The 15569-nt window shown below is 36.0% G+C and overlaps 1 pseudogene across 1 annotated transcript in view; it reads right to left on the bottom strand.

Moving 5' to 3' along the window:
* Positions 1-14486, bottom strand: part of LOC308273115 (high mobility group protein B1-like) — a 162613-nt pseudogene extending 148127 nt beyond the window's left edge. The window contains exon 1 of the transcript in view: positions 14414-14486. The product of the transcript in view is annotated as a high mobility group protein B1-like (transcript). The remainder of the gene's footprint in view (positions 1-14413) is intronic.
* Positions 14487-15569: the final 1083 nt, after the last annotated feature.

Raw genomic sequence — 15569 nt, 5'->3', positions numbered from 1 at the left:
TCTTGCAAAAATATTTTGCAAGAAAGACTCACGTTGGGCATGTGAGGTTACTATAAAGCCCATCTGGAGAGGGTTAAGCATAGATTATATTGATAGGTGACAAGTGTTGGAGATTGAAAATGTGAAGATGAGAATAATACTGGGTTATGTTTGAAATCACAGAATCTGATGAGAGGATTATTGCGGAGGGTATAAGAGTACTTTGACTTATAAGATCTAATTTACTTAAGGAATTTCATTGATTGTTCATAATTTGTCATAAACTCTCACATCAAATATTTTGTACCACATGATAAAACATAAATCTATAGTTACTACATTATATAGATTTCCATATTTTTGAAAGTTAGTATTAGAGAACCTAGATGTAAATATTTTTACATACTAGAACAATAACACATTATTAAAAGCATAATACAACTCTAAGCAAAGTGTACAAAATTTAACATATGATCATTTACTATTTTCAGAGACCCAATGATTTAAATTATTTTAGTTTAGCATTCAAAGTAAAAATGAGTGTGTTTATGTGTGAGTGTGTGTGTGTGTGTGTGTGTGTGTGTGTGTGTATGATATTATTGATAGAACCTATGGGTGTTCTACCTCTGAGCTACCCCCTTGGCACACTTTTTCTGTTTTGAAGCAGGGTCACACTAGATTTCTGAGAGTCTTGCTACATTGCTTGAGGCTGGCCTCGAACCTATGATCCTTCTATCTCAGCCTCCCAAATACGGGGATTACAGATGTGCATCACCATGCCTGGCACCATGCCCAGCCAAATAAAAAACTTTTAAAGCAATATTTTTTCACTTTATAATTCCTATCCCTTCAAACTTAAAATGTTTATAAAGTATTTTCTGTACATTTGATAAATCAGAAGTTAGTGTCATTTAACATTCACCAGACCAAATTTGAGTATGGCCATATTTCCAGGCCATAAATTCATTGGATAGTAACTTATAAAGAGAAAAAGATTATTTTGCAAGAAGGGGTCACATTGGGCATGTGAGATCATTACAAAGCCCATCTGAAGAGGGCTAATGATTGATCATATTAATGTTACACAGGCGACAAGTGTTGGAGATTGAAAATGTGAAAATAAGAAGTAAGATCAAGGGGAGAGGTACATTGTTTATTTGGAATGTAAAATGAGAAGCTGTATAAACAACTGATATATAAATCAACATGAAAACTTTTTTTCCCAAGAATATAAAAGTTAGAACAATTGACTCTTATCAAGAGCAATGCCAGTGGTTCTTTCAGGCAATAAATCTTGATGTTAAATGTCACTCTTTATAGTTTAGCCTAATTATAGAATGTAGGGATGCACGATGTCCTCTTATTCTGAGTTAACTTCTGAAAACACAAATCGATGAAAGTGCTTTTTAAAAATATGAAGCATAATCTGACATTAAGGATCTAACACTCTTCTATTGGGCCATATATTTAAATGCTCAAATAGCCTTGCATTAATGTTCAATACACATTAAGCCAGCTTAAGAGGCTGTAAGCAAAATAAATTGTACCTTTTGTGCAGTTAAATTTTTATGACTAAAGTTCAGTTTTTGTGAACTTATTTATCTATTATCACTTTATATCTTGGTTTTCTCAAAAAAGTATATCTCAAATGTACTTAAAAATCTCATAAGATGCCAGGCGTGGTGGCGCACGCTTGTAATCCCTGCACTTGGGAGGCGGAGACCCGAGGATTGTACTGGTTCGGAGCCAGCCTCGCTGGCTTAAGAGACCCTGTTTCCAAATTTAAAAAATATATAAAGTAGGTCTGGGAGTGTAGCCCAGAGGTAGAAGGGCTTCCAGGAACCCCAGTACCACAAACAAACAAACAAACAAACAAACAAAAATCTCATAAAACAATTTTATATGAAAATAAGCAAATTATTAAGATATTTGATATTTAAGATTTTTAGCTTAAAATTTAACTGGACCTGTTAAGTTTTCTACTGCCAAGAGCTCAAACCATCATCATCATCATCATCATCATCATCATCATCATCATCATCGTCGTCGTCGTCATCATCATCATCACCATCCAGAATAAGATCAAGAAGAGTAGTTCTTTAATGTCTCCCAAAGAAAATAAGATGCATTTAACCTGCACATATACTCAGGAAGTTACCAAACCAGTTTATAAACTGTGTCAACATCTGTGTTAATGCTGTGGAGAGTTTCTTATTCATCCATTAATCCCTTGGTTTAAAATATGTGGTAGCCTCACAGGAGATTTGTGATCTCCATGGACTTTTGTTTGCATATTTATCTATGAAAAAAACTCAGCTTTCAAAGCACTAATCAATACCTCCTCGTGTATGTGTTGCTAGCAATTGTTATAATAACAACGTATTGCTTCCTATTAGGTTTTACTAGAAGGCTTGTTTATTTCTTTTATGGTTACAAGAAAAAATACGTTGGCAAAGATCAGTATTCCTTGAATACATGAGTAATAGATACAAATTGTTTGAGAAACATTATTTTAAGCTAAGTTTGGCCTATTTAATCAAGTACACGGTAAAGAACAGGTAACTAACTGTAAATGAGTCCGATTAATCATATTATCCCTTCCACACTGCTTCCATAATTAAAGTAACAATGTGTCATTGAGGAAAATGCATGGGCTTTGCTTTGGATTTAGAAAAATTTAGATTGAAAGTAGGCAAGTTAGCCATTTTCAGCCTCAGTCTGTGCGTGTGTGTGTGTGCTCTTTTTGTTTATTTGTTTATTTTTTGTGGTACTGGGGATTGACCCCAGGAACATTCTACCTCTGAGTGACACCTCCAACTCCATTTTAACTTTTAGTTTGAAACAGTCTTATTTAGTTTCTGATGATCTTGATAAATTGCTGAGGCTGACCTCAAATATGTGATCTTCCTTAGCCTCTTATGTACTGGGATTACAGGTTTGCACCACCATCAACTTCCATGTTTTTAACTATAAAATGGGTATTTGAGTGTTTTCTTCATGACTTTTTAAAAAGTAGATTAAATAAGATAATGTATAAACAGTGCTTAGCATACCAAATGTGTTTGAAATTAGTAATGAATATTATTATTTCTAATGTGGATCACTCAAGATAACACAGAGCTTGATTTTTGACTGTCTTCCCCTGTCTTTGTAATCTTGAAGGCTAAGCATCTTCATAAAATATTAACTGTCCCCAAAACTTAAGCCATAAAATTTGGATTTATTTTATGTGGGACTCTTTTATGTAGTCAAGCATGAAAGTAAAAAGTACTTTGATGGCCTCCTCCTATTTAATTTCTTAGATGCAGAAAACCAAAAAAGATTCACAACTGTATTATGTTAATGATCATAGTTTCAAAATGCTCTGGACTCAAATAAATAACCATGATGTCCATAACCATTTTGTGACTCATTGTTCATAACCAAAGGACTTCCCTGACATTTATATACTCTGATAAGCCCTCCTATCTGTGCCAAAAAATGAAATGAAACAAAAGGCCATTGACAGGTATGTTTTAAACCAACCAGAGCAAGGCCATTCAAACTTATGACCCAAGCATGCCAGAAAACTCAGTTCTCAGCAAAGACTGTTATTCAATTATGGAGAAACTAACCTCTTTACTGCACATTAATTAGGTATAAACTTATGAACCATGAATCTCTATATATCTGTATCTTGACATTGTAAAGCAATATTAGTTGAAGGATTATTTTTATATGCTTTAATAGCCCAATATATTTAAAGGGGACATAAATGTCCCTTAACTATATTTTATTCTGACATATATCATCATGTAATTACATTGGGCAGTTGATGAACTTATAATCACATGATCTTTAGCCTGATCAGGCTTGCATTGCAAGCATATATGAATGAAAACATACCTTAGGCTCACAGGGAGTCATGAACCACAGCAAGGCCTTCCTATAAGAAGAGAGGAGAGAAAGGCATGTAGGAGTAGTTTGGAAGGAAATTAAATTGTTAGATAAAAGAAAAGGAAACATTTCAGTTAATAGATGATGACCGTTTGGCCTTCTCTCCTGGCCCCAGAACACTTTTTAAATTGCTTAAAAATAATGTCAACACTGCAATATGATATTTTCAGGACTGTGATTAATTTTAAATTTATATTGAATCTCTGAAAAATATAGAATCACTAGTACGTGCTTCTGTAGAGCTGTTTATATATTATCAAAACTAAATTTGACTAGAATTCTCTCCTGCACAAGTATTTAGAGTAAATCCTAACCATTTGATAATAAACATCTGCCTTTTACAGAACTGTCTCTAGAACAGTGAGAAACATTTTAAGATGAAAATAAGGAAGTATCCCTCTATCTGATAAGGGCAAACTAACATTAAAGGTTGATTATCAGTGTATAAAAGTTGTGAGTATTAATATTACAGAAGCATAACACCTAAAAACTGGAAACACAATTCCAGCTTAGGGGACACAATGTAGTGATGGTAGAACAGTGCTGACTCATGACAGAAGAGAGGAACTGATACTGGAGAAGTTGTCTGGACTATGGACTGAGACTGAACAGGTTTCCCTAGGCCTAGGACATATGTTTTCTGTTCTTGAAAGCAGAGACAAGTGCCACAGTTAAAACTCAGTTAAGACACAATTTCCATTATACAACTGTGTCTTCTGTTGGCATCAAGGTCATCTCAGAACATCTATATAGTCAACTAAGTTGACAAGCATCTGTCATGTTCATATATACAGTGACACATTGAAAATATGCATTCCTTATATCTCAAAGATGTACTGAGAAAGAAGGAGGATGAGGTAACATGGGGAATGCCATCGAGTCAAATCCACATCTAAATTAGAAACTACTGAACTCAAGTCTACTAAATCCCTGGTTCCCACATAGTAAGATAATCCTACCTACTTACCAACAATCAGTTGGAGAGCCTATTCATGAAACATGCTTATTTTGAAGATCAAAAGAAGAATCTAGTAATCTGTTCCACAGAGATTTTGATATATACAGGACTTGGGACTACTAAACCAGCCATTTCTGGAAAGACTGGTCAATGTCAACTTTAGGAGCAATTGGGTCTCTGTCATTCTTTGGCTACTTTGCCCAGTTTGGCAGCAATTCTTGTCATCCTTTAAAACTGTGTATTGAAGTGCAGGGGAAGAGTAGTAGGAAAATCAAGTTTATGGTTACTTGCTTTTTGAAGTTTGTTCACATAGTTGAAGGCTCTCTGTTCTTATTTATAGTTGTGTAATATTAACTGGTTATAAATAAGAAAGAACAAAAGGAAAGGAAAAGACTTATTTTCAAAGATGCTCCAGGGTTTAGTCAGAGTAGAATGATTATGAGTAAAATAAGAGCCTAGAACTCTTAGTTCTTAGTAATAAAATATGATACAATAATGGTGGCCTTTCTTTTCTGTGTGTTTTAAGTGTAACTGGAAAAGTTCATGTGCAAGACATTCACTTTTCAAGTTGTCTTATTGTTGATAACTCTTAAATAGCTGACCTAAGAAACATGCATGCAACACTTCACTGCGTGCATTCCCTTACAGAATTACTCAATCTAGATTTTATTCATACCTTCCTTCAAAGATTTGAGTTTTATTATCTTAAAGACTTATTTAGAAACATACTAAATGAGTGATGTCAATGTGACCAGGGTGAAAAGGTGAAGTAGGAGTTTTTAGACTGAGAATAATAAGTAACAACATTCATTTTTATATTTATTTTTATTTTTGCAGTTCTGGGAATGGAACCCAAGGGCATTCTACCTCTGAGCTACACCCTCAGCCCTATTTTTATTCTTTATTTTGAAACAGCGTCTCACTGAGTTGTAAAGGGCCTCAGTAAGTAGTAGCTGAGGCTATCTGTGAACCGTGATCCTCCTGTCACAAGTAACATTATTAAAGAGGTTGATGTTTAAAGTGAAGAAAGACTGTATTTGTCTAGGAGTCTCAATACAAGAAAAAAAAGGCAAGAATTTGAACAGTGAGAAATTATGGGGTGAATAGAACACAAATTCTTTGAAGTCTAACAGTTATTTCTTTTGAGTAAAAAAATCAGGGAACAGTGTAGGTTATATTATGATATATGTTATGTTATCACCTGATCTGCATGCCCAAAGGTTAAAAATCTGAATATTTAATGAACAGCATTAATGACTACATAGTCAGTCTACCCTTCTGGTCACTGTTTGTGTTTCTTTTCCTTCTATAAGAACACTAGTAGCAAAAAACAAACAAACAAACAAAAAACCTCATACCTGCTTTAATAGACATACTATCCAAGTGATGCCAAGGGTCTATTCTTTGAGATATGTTTCCTTTTGGTCTGGAGAGTTGCATACCAGGTAAATCATTATCCAGCCCCAGCCCAAATATGCAGTGGTAGAACAGGGACAGCTAACATCATCAGGAAGAAATAAGTGGGAAACACTGAGAAGTCATTGATATTTAGATATTCTAAAATCATACTAGAAAACTATAAGGGACAATTATCTCGGGGCAATAGAGAATGTTTCTTGATTGGGTTATAATTATGGTTCCTAGAAGGTTCCTTCTTTGTTGTTCTTCTCCGTAGCCCTCTACAACTCCGAACTATTTAGTCTTTTTCTTTTTTTTAAAATTATCTTCTTAGGTTGTATCTGAATTAGAATTGAGACTGAGATGCCATGTCCTCATTAGAGGCAAAGGAACACCCTTAGCGCATTCTTGGCTTCTCAGAAGTTAGGACCCAAGGGTCATTTTAATTCTTGAGCAAGTATTTACTTTGTTGGCCCATTCTTAGGATTTTTTTAAAACAGGAAACATTCTTAAAACCATATCAGATTGTAAAAATGTTTGACTTAGTCATTTACATGTGCGAGTAGCCACATCTAGAAATTTTTCTAGATATATTTCTTAAATTTACAAGGTTTATTTCTTCCTTCATCATGCTTTTTCTCTATCAGCTTAATTACAGGCCTTGGGCCCATCAGCTGAGGAGAGAGATCCACACTTTTAATCCCTTTTCCCTGATCCCTTTTACTCAATTGAAAGGATTTACTGTTTGCTACCTTAATCCATTCAAGGGTTTTAATAATGGGAATAAACAGCATAGGCTTTGATTTGATGCATGCCTAAAGGCTAAATTTTAATCAGCCTTTCTTTCTTGAAATAGTTTTTTCTTCTAACCTCACAAGTCTCTCTCACAAGACTATTTTGTTTGTCAGAGCTTTCCACTTACTTTTAAGAATGGACATGGCACTATTAAAAGGCATGCTAAAGAATATCCTGAATTCCAGATAAAGAACTCCTTACCCACACTGTATAGAGGTAACCAGATTCTTTATTAATAGAGATCAATCTCGGCTCATTTTTTCAGTAGCAAGAGAGTTGAAAAGAACCGGAAAGATGTCTTCGATTCCATGTAAATGGAACTTTGGTTTTATTCCATTGTGGAAAGTTTTTCCCCTTAGGACTAGAACCCCTAAACCTTAAAGTCCAAGTTATAGATTAGAAAATAAATATTTTGTAAATCTCTGGATCAGAATAGTCTTGCTTGCAATACTACTCTGAAGAATAAAGTATCTTTAAAGGAATTGTGATACTAGCAGAAGCTATACAGTAAGGAAAGCAAATCTGTTCCTGTGATTTGTATTTTTTCTCAGGAGGACAAATTGTTGATATTCCCTAATGGAAGAAAGTCAAAATAATAGCTTACCTCAAGGTGGCTGTATAGTAACCAGTCTCTGACTACCCTAAATAATGGTGCTATGCTCTATGTTGATACCTGGTATTGGCAGATAGGCCAGCAGTCCCTCCATTCATATCATGAACAAAGAGGGAGATTTTATGTTGTGAAGCCTTTTTATGATCATCAAGCATCACTAGCATGGATTAAGAGGTATTTAATATTTAAAAGATGAGTTTCCATTGTTGCCCTAATTATTGAGAGCATCCTCTGCAGTGAATGTCCTCTATAAGTCATTCATTTAACCCAAGTATCTACAAGCTATATGACTTAAAAGATGCAACCAATCACTTCCCAAAACAACTTTATTATTTTCATTTTCATCCATCTTTATCTTTTTTAAAAGCTCATCAAACCATTACTTAATGTTTATTATTTAGTTTAGGACTATTTCTAAAATTATTTTTCTGACAAAACAAGATGAATGACCAGATATATGATTAAAATGATTGTTACCAGGAAGTGTTCATGTATATTTTGAACCTGTTTGGGATCTGTCTCATACATATCATTTCCCTTTTGAAATGGGATGGTGATGCTTATATTTAGCTTAATGATTTGGTAGCCTAGTAGGTATTTCTTGTTCTAAATAATTGGGCAAAATATAATATGATGGACAGAAACCTACCAGCATCACCATAGTAGTAATTCACACTCTTTTACCCATTTCCTAGTACTATGGTAGTTCATGGACCCAGATAAAGTCCATTGGTTAAAGGAGAGACTTTCCCTTTCAGGAATGATCCTACAACACACCTTCACTATATGCTCTAATTTTTTTCTATGATATCATTTGAGGGAAAATAAATATTTACTAGAATTACTGACTGGAGGAATGGCAATTGCCCAGATCTTCTAGAATTTGGGGTTTATGCTAACTTCTTGAGATTCAATACATCAATATAATTCACTGTTGGTGAGGTGTTTTTTGTTTTGTTTTGTTTTGGTTTTGGTGGTACTGGGTTTCCTGAAAGCCTTTCTACCTCCAGGCTATACTACCAGACCTATTTTATACTTTTTTTTTTATTTTTGGAAACAGGGTCTCTTAAGCCAGCACGGCTGGCTTCGAACCTGAGCAATCCTCCTGTCTCTGCCTCCCAAGCGTGGGGATTACAAGCGTGCACCACCACGCCGGGCAGGATTGGTGACTTTGGAACGCAAGTGTAGGTTAAGTTTGAGGTCAAACCCATCTCACAGTATATCATGTGAATCTGTAGAAACAGCAGGTGGATATTTTCTCAAGTTTTGAATACCAGATTGGAACACTTAGCACCAAGATGAGTCTCCACATTGCTTTCTTATTTTGTAAAGGGCTACCTTTGAAGGAAGAAACAATGGATCTTTGATGATTCCAAGGCTAAGAAGAGAAATGAAGAATTAGTTTTATCAGAGTTCAATGAAAACTGGAGCCAAGTTATAGAGGGAAGGAATAGGAAGGGAACAAAGCAAAGATTGATTCAATTAGGGCAACAGTTTTACTTTGGTCAAAGTGTAAATCTCAAGATGCCCAAACAGTAAATCTGGCACTGTCTATAGAGTACTCTGAAGAAGTCAGGTAGCTTACTGTGAAGAACAGAAAAAAACACTCCAGAGTTTTCCCTTGAGTTTGACCAAAGCTTCCTGGGGCACCAAGAGAGCACAGCTTGCCTTCATTTCTTAGTAAAAAAAACAACACATGGGGTAAGAATTTTGAGAAAAGCTTCCAGTGACAGCGTATGTAGCAAAGTCAGAACTGGATTTGAAATCAGAAGATTCAAATTGGATTTGATCTCAGACGATTCAGATTTAAGTGAGGTTTTGCCCGTATTCCCTTAGTGTGCCCTGTGAAAAATAGGACCTGACACTTTGCTTATTTTTTGTTATGATTAGAAATAGTAATGTATTTAAAAATACATTATAAGCTAAATATTAAATACACGTGCTACATGCTTTTGTCCACAAACAGAGAAAGTAACAAAGGCTCAGATTTTGTGTGGGCAAAGAATCTTGTTTACAAATGAAGTGGTGGAGGCTTAAGATATTAAATGATATCATCCAGGGCTACAGAGATCGAATGAAAAATTAAAAATTACAGTTTTCGGCTGGGCGTGGTGGCGCACGCTTGTAATCCCCGCGCTTGGGAGGCAGAGACAGGAGGATCGCGCAGGTTCGAAGCCAGCCGCGCTGGCTTAAGAGACCCTGTTTCAAAAATATAAAACATAGGTCTGGGAGTGTAGCCCGGAAGTAGAAGGGCTTCCAGGAACCCCAGTACCACCAAAAAAAAAAAAAAAAAAAATTAGAGTTTTCTGCAAATCAGCTTTTAACAAAAACTTTGGGGTATAAAAGAGAGTATTGTAGACCACTGATCTTTAAAACATGGTTTGTGGAAGACCTGACTCAGAATAGGTGAATATTTTTTTGCAAATGCAATTCATGGGCTTCACCCAAGTAATGAGGGCCAGAGTCACTAGAAAGGGCCCCATTTTTTTTTTTACAATTTTCTTAGTGATTCATATGCACTCTAAAAATCATAGTTGCTCGTTTTTATAGAGAATGTTAAAGTAAATGAGTAAGGCCATCTGGCCCTGATGAGTGAATATTTGTATGTCCTTGAATGTTGCACTGACATCTTGGTTCCCGTATATTTAAAGGTAACATGAATGTTTCTTCCACTTACGAATCTATGATATTACACAGGGAAAATGTGGAAATAGAGTATGCATGCATAATTTAAGAGCAAAAGATAGGCTCTCTGATGCACCAATAGAAATTAAAAATAAAATAAAATCACAGAAAAAATTTAGCTTCTTTGATAAGTGCCTAGTGCACAGTGCACTACTACACACTGATCAGCAGAGGGCACCGTGTCCCCCTCCGGAGGTTCCAGCTAAAGCAAGGATATAAAAGTAACCAGGGTCTAAGTTCCTCAAGCCATAGAGCTATGCACATTTGCTGCACAGCACTTATTATTTTATAAAAGAAACACAGTGGGTTTTTTATATCTTATTTACTTTTCAGGAAAAATAGTTCAGTCTTCCCAGGCCTTCTAATAATACCAGTTGACACTTGTAAAAAGTGCCTGGGACTTGTTTTTGAACCTTCTATGAGCTCTGTTGCAGCCTTTTATTATTTACCCTCCAGCGTATATTCCTGACTGTGATGCTACTGTACACACCCCAAACCTCATGCAACTGTCTCTTTTCCCATCTAAGGGTGTGGTAGAATATGAGAAGGGAAGACTATGGAGCAGAAACAACACACAAATAGTAATGTGGTGACATCATTGTGGCTGGTGTAAGTAATCAGTGCTCAATTCCTAATAAAGACTTGCTGGCTGTGTGGCCAAGGGAAGCCACTTAACATTTCTGAATGTATTTTTCCTTAGTGGTTATATTTACAATAAAATAAAATATTGTACTCGAGTACAATAAGATTGAAATGAGATAATTTGTATAAAATGACCTAGCACAAAGTGATTTATAAGTGGATGTTTCCTTTCTTCTCAACCTTACTGAAAACATTTGTCCTTTTTTGGCCCTTCATTGCCTCCCTTTTATCATTGGATTAACTTAAATGTAACATTTTGTGGCGCCTCTGTAAACATGTAGATAGGCACCAATATCCAGCATCTCAACTCTCCAACAACCAACAAAAAACCTCACCTGCATTTCATATAGAACTTCGCTATCAATTTAGGAATGACAACAGGAACAATGTCATAAAACACTGATAATTATCTTGCATATATGGTTAGCAGCACAATACTACAAGAAAAAAATTATCATCCTCAGTTTACAAATAGAACCCTCCTCAAGAATGTAAATGAGAGAACCCAGACAACAGATACACTGCACAGCAAAGCTGGAATTTGAATTCAACTCTATTCTGAATTCATATCAATGCCTAGCCTAAAGCCAGATTAAAAATATTTTTCCCTTGAATCTATTTATTTTTTCCTGTTTTCTATTTTTGAGAATGGATTCATAATTCACCTAGTCATCCAAGAAAGGAATTTGGAAATTGTTCTTGGAACAGCCTTCTTCTTATCTTTCTTCTTTAATCACTAGGTTTGTTATATTTATACTATTTATATTTTTAAAATTTGTTCTCTCATCCTCAAACAAATAACTTCTGCCGTAGTCAATTAAGAGTCTCATTATCATAAACATAGATGGCGAAAATTACTTGTTTCTTGGAGTCCAATGAGTATATCCCATGATTTATTCATGGCTAATACTTCCAGAATAATCTTTCAAAAACCGTTTTGGGTTGATTATACCACTGTTCCCAGTATGGGCATGATTTGTCACGCATGTCCAAATTGCTTCAGCTTCTGACATTCTTCTTAGTTTGCTCCAACCTCGTACCGCATTCTATTTTCTACGTGTGACTTTGATGACACTATTTTTATGCCTGATATGAACACTTCCTTTGTTCCCCTGGCAAATACCCGCATTGATTCAAGACTTGCTCAAGTGTTATACCCTTATGGACACCATGTTAATCTCTATTTAAAACTTTGCCTCTCCTCTCTCCCCACTGCACTGTGGAAGCCTGTATCACAGGACCAACACTGTGTCTGCTGTTTGTGAGTGTCCCTCCTCCTAGCATGTTGCATCTGGAATACAACTTTGTCTTTGATATCTAAGAGCCAGTATAATGTTAACAATTAGTGCAAGAACCCAGTAAGTGTTTACTGAAAGAGTAAATACCTTAGTGAGTGAAGAGCTTATCATTTTGTGCTGGGATAAGGTAGGTGAGGGGCCCAGGCTTCAGGAAGGTTTGTAATACCACAAGGATAGGATAAGGTTTGTGATACAGACAGCCTGATGAGGCAATTGAGCTGTGTCAAGTTTGATTGATGAGTTGAGTCTTATCTTCCTATTTTATTACTATTATTATATGAAAATGAGACAGTCCATTTTCTGAATAAATCAAATTACTTTGATTCTCTCCTTGATGCTGCTAAAATTATAAATGGCCAGAAAGGAAAGAGACATTCCTACAGATTTGTTTGGCGATACCTTATCTCACTTTCATAGAAGACCTAGAAGGTATAACCCTGAATGTTTACCTCACAAAACTGCCTTAGAAAAGCCAGCTAGGAAGGCTGAAGTAGATCACTTACTTGCTCCTTTAAAGAATACTCATTTTACTACTTCAATATAAAACAGAAAATAAAAAGAATACCCGAAGGCTCTGTTAAAGGGCAAAGAAAACTTCTGGTTGAGTTATGACTGCTTTCCGCTGAAGTAAAAGAAACCGACTGCTGGGCTTAATCAAACAAAGGTTTATTTTTCTCATATAATGGAACCTTAACAGAAGGCAGGTGGGGCGAGTCAACAGTTCCACCAAGTTATCAATGGCGCCATTCCTTCTCTCTTCTTTTTTGCATCCTTCTCAGCATCTGTGTTTTTGTTTATTTGTTCCCATGGTCATAAGGTGGCTGCTCTGCCTTCAGGCAACCGTTTGCCATCACAGAGAGAAGAAGGGATATGAGAAAAAGAAACAAACACTGTGGCAGTTATATCTGTCTCTTTCTACACTTTTTTAGCTTTACTGATAGTCTTTACCACTCACTAGGCGTAGCGAGTACAAGAACAGAAACAACTTATGGGCAAAAGGCTTCTACAAAAATTACTGGTCTTTTAGTTAGGACCAAGTAATAATAATGGAGCTTGACCATCAGAAATCTATGTTCCAGCTGGACAACTAATAAGAAAGATAAAAGCATGATTTTGCTATAATCTGTTGACATAGTTTCCTGATCGAGATGATCCAAGCTAGGGATACTAAAAGAAACCTTTAATTTCATTGCTCTAGGGCTCACTCTTTAGGCACAAAAGGTGTGTACAGAGTCCTTAACATAAATGTATTCATTGTACTTCATCTCCACTGAAGTCTTGTTCAGGCTGCTCTAGATTTTAGCATGAAAAAAGGTCTATAATCCCTTAAATAATCTTTATATTCTGCCTAGTGCTTTTCCCCATCCCAACATCTTTTCTAATGTACTATAAAAGTAAATATTCTAAAATACACACTGGCTACGTCTCTGCCTTTCATAAATCTTTCCTGTAAATCAGTCTCATTAGCATGGCTTCCAATACTTTTCACGACCCTTTAATATTTGTTTCTGGCTTTCCTCAATAGCCCAATTTGTTAGGATTGTTCACATCTCATTTGAGCTCTGAGCAGACTGGGTCACTGGAGACTCACTGGCCTTCCTGGGCCTAGCTCGGGTCTCTGGGCCTTTCGGAGGGCAGTTCCATTGTTCTGGCCTTTCTTCAGCCCCTTTCACCCTCCTCACCTGAATATTTCGAGCAAAGATGCTACATGCTGCAGGCAAGTTCCTCCACTTCCTGGGTTATGTGGTCTATGATCTCGGGTCTCTAAAATACTTTTCACTGCACTTATACCACCATTCCTGGGTCTGCATCTTTCTATCCAATAGAGTACACATCTTGTGAAATCAAGGAACATTTTGTTCCTTTTGACAGCTCCAATCTCATCTGCATAGCACTGTAGCGAACACATAATTATTACCCAGTCAAGATATGTTTCATGAACAGGTAAATCCAGTGTTCTCATTCTCCTCTTTACTCTTCTTTGGGAAAAAGTTGGGCACAATAGTGGCAGGTGGCACTGGGGCACCGGAATGCTGGGAAAGGAGGTGACTCCATTCATACAGTAATCCCACCAACTTCTTTATTTTAGTGGCCCAAGTCAAGACTTACTGGTATCTTCCCACACAACTTCATACTCATTGCTTCCTTTCTCTGATTTCGTTTCTTTGCTGTTGTTCATCATGCTGCCTTTGATATTTACTTAAATCAATTTGTCCTATAAACCACGTTTGGTAGAAAGATAGAGGGAACATAGAATGTGATTTTCTCTCAATTTCACATATCCTCACATGGAGAGAGTGGTTGGGTGCTTCTCACTAATGACCTGCCTCTGGCTGAGCGATCCATCACTCCTCAGGGCTGATCTCCAGGAAACGCTGATTTTTTTTTGGGGGGGGTGTGGTGATATGTGATGATTTCATATATAAGAAGATGAGGTCTTAGTTAATTATGAATGATTATGTTGCTGGAAGAATTGTATATGTAAAATACTTCTGCAGAACTCATTAAAAATGGAATTGCCATTTTTCATTTATGAGCAATAAACTGCATCTTCTAGGCACATAGGCAAAGTCTTACACAATTTGAAAAACTATCTCTTTCACTTAAGACATTTACAATCTAGCTCAAACTTACTTACTCTTTTTTTAAAAAAAATATACTGCAATTTTCCTAGAGCTTATGAAAGAAGGCAAGCAAAGAGATCTGACATAAAGAAATAAGATTTACATTAGAATCTTAGAATGTATGAAGTAAAATAAGACTATATTAGGATTTGGCTCTCTTTTTTAAATATTTTATTAGTGTATTGTATTTATACATCATAATGGGGTAAAAAAATTGTGTAGGCATAAATGCACACATCACTCAGCCAGCCCCCACCAGGTCCCCACCCCACTCAATCCCCATCCCTCTCTCCCTCCCTCCCATGTTTGGCTTAGTGGTTGACTATGATATTCTTGCAAGACTTAAAACCAGGATCAAATCCAAATTATCTTTATTCCCATATAGAAAAAGGTTTCCTGAGTGAAACAATTACAGACTAAAAGATATCGGAGGCATAAAGATGCCTTTGAGCTTCTAAATTTCTCAGTACCCAAAGTCAGCGATATCCTGTCTTAATTCAGTTACTTGAGATTAAATCAGAGCTCAAACCCACTCATTGCCCCTTTTTACCCTTGTTGATTACAGTTTGACTTCATTTCATATTAGTCAAATTACAACATGGATTAAATTATGGCAAAAATAATTTCTTTCATGTACTTTT

Source organism: Muscardinus avellanarius (genome assembly GCF_963383645.1).
Source record: "Muscardinus avellanarius genome assembly, chromosome: 14".
Classification (NCBI taxonomy): domain Eukaryota; kingdom Metazoa; phylum Chordata; class Mammalia; order Rodentia; family Gliridae; genus Muscardinus; species Muscardinus avellanarius.
The sequence above is the reverse complement of the archived record's forward strand: the minus strand, read 5'-3'. Positions and strand labels throughout refer to the sequence as shown.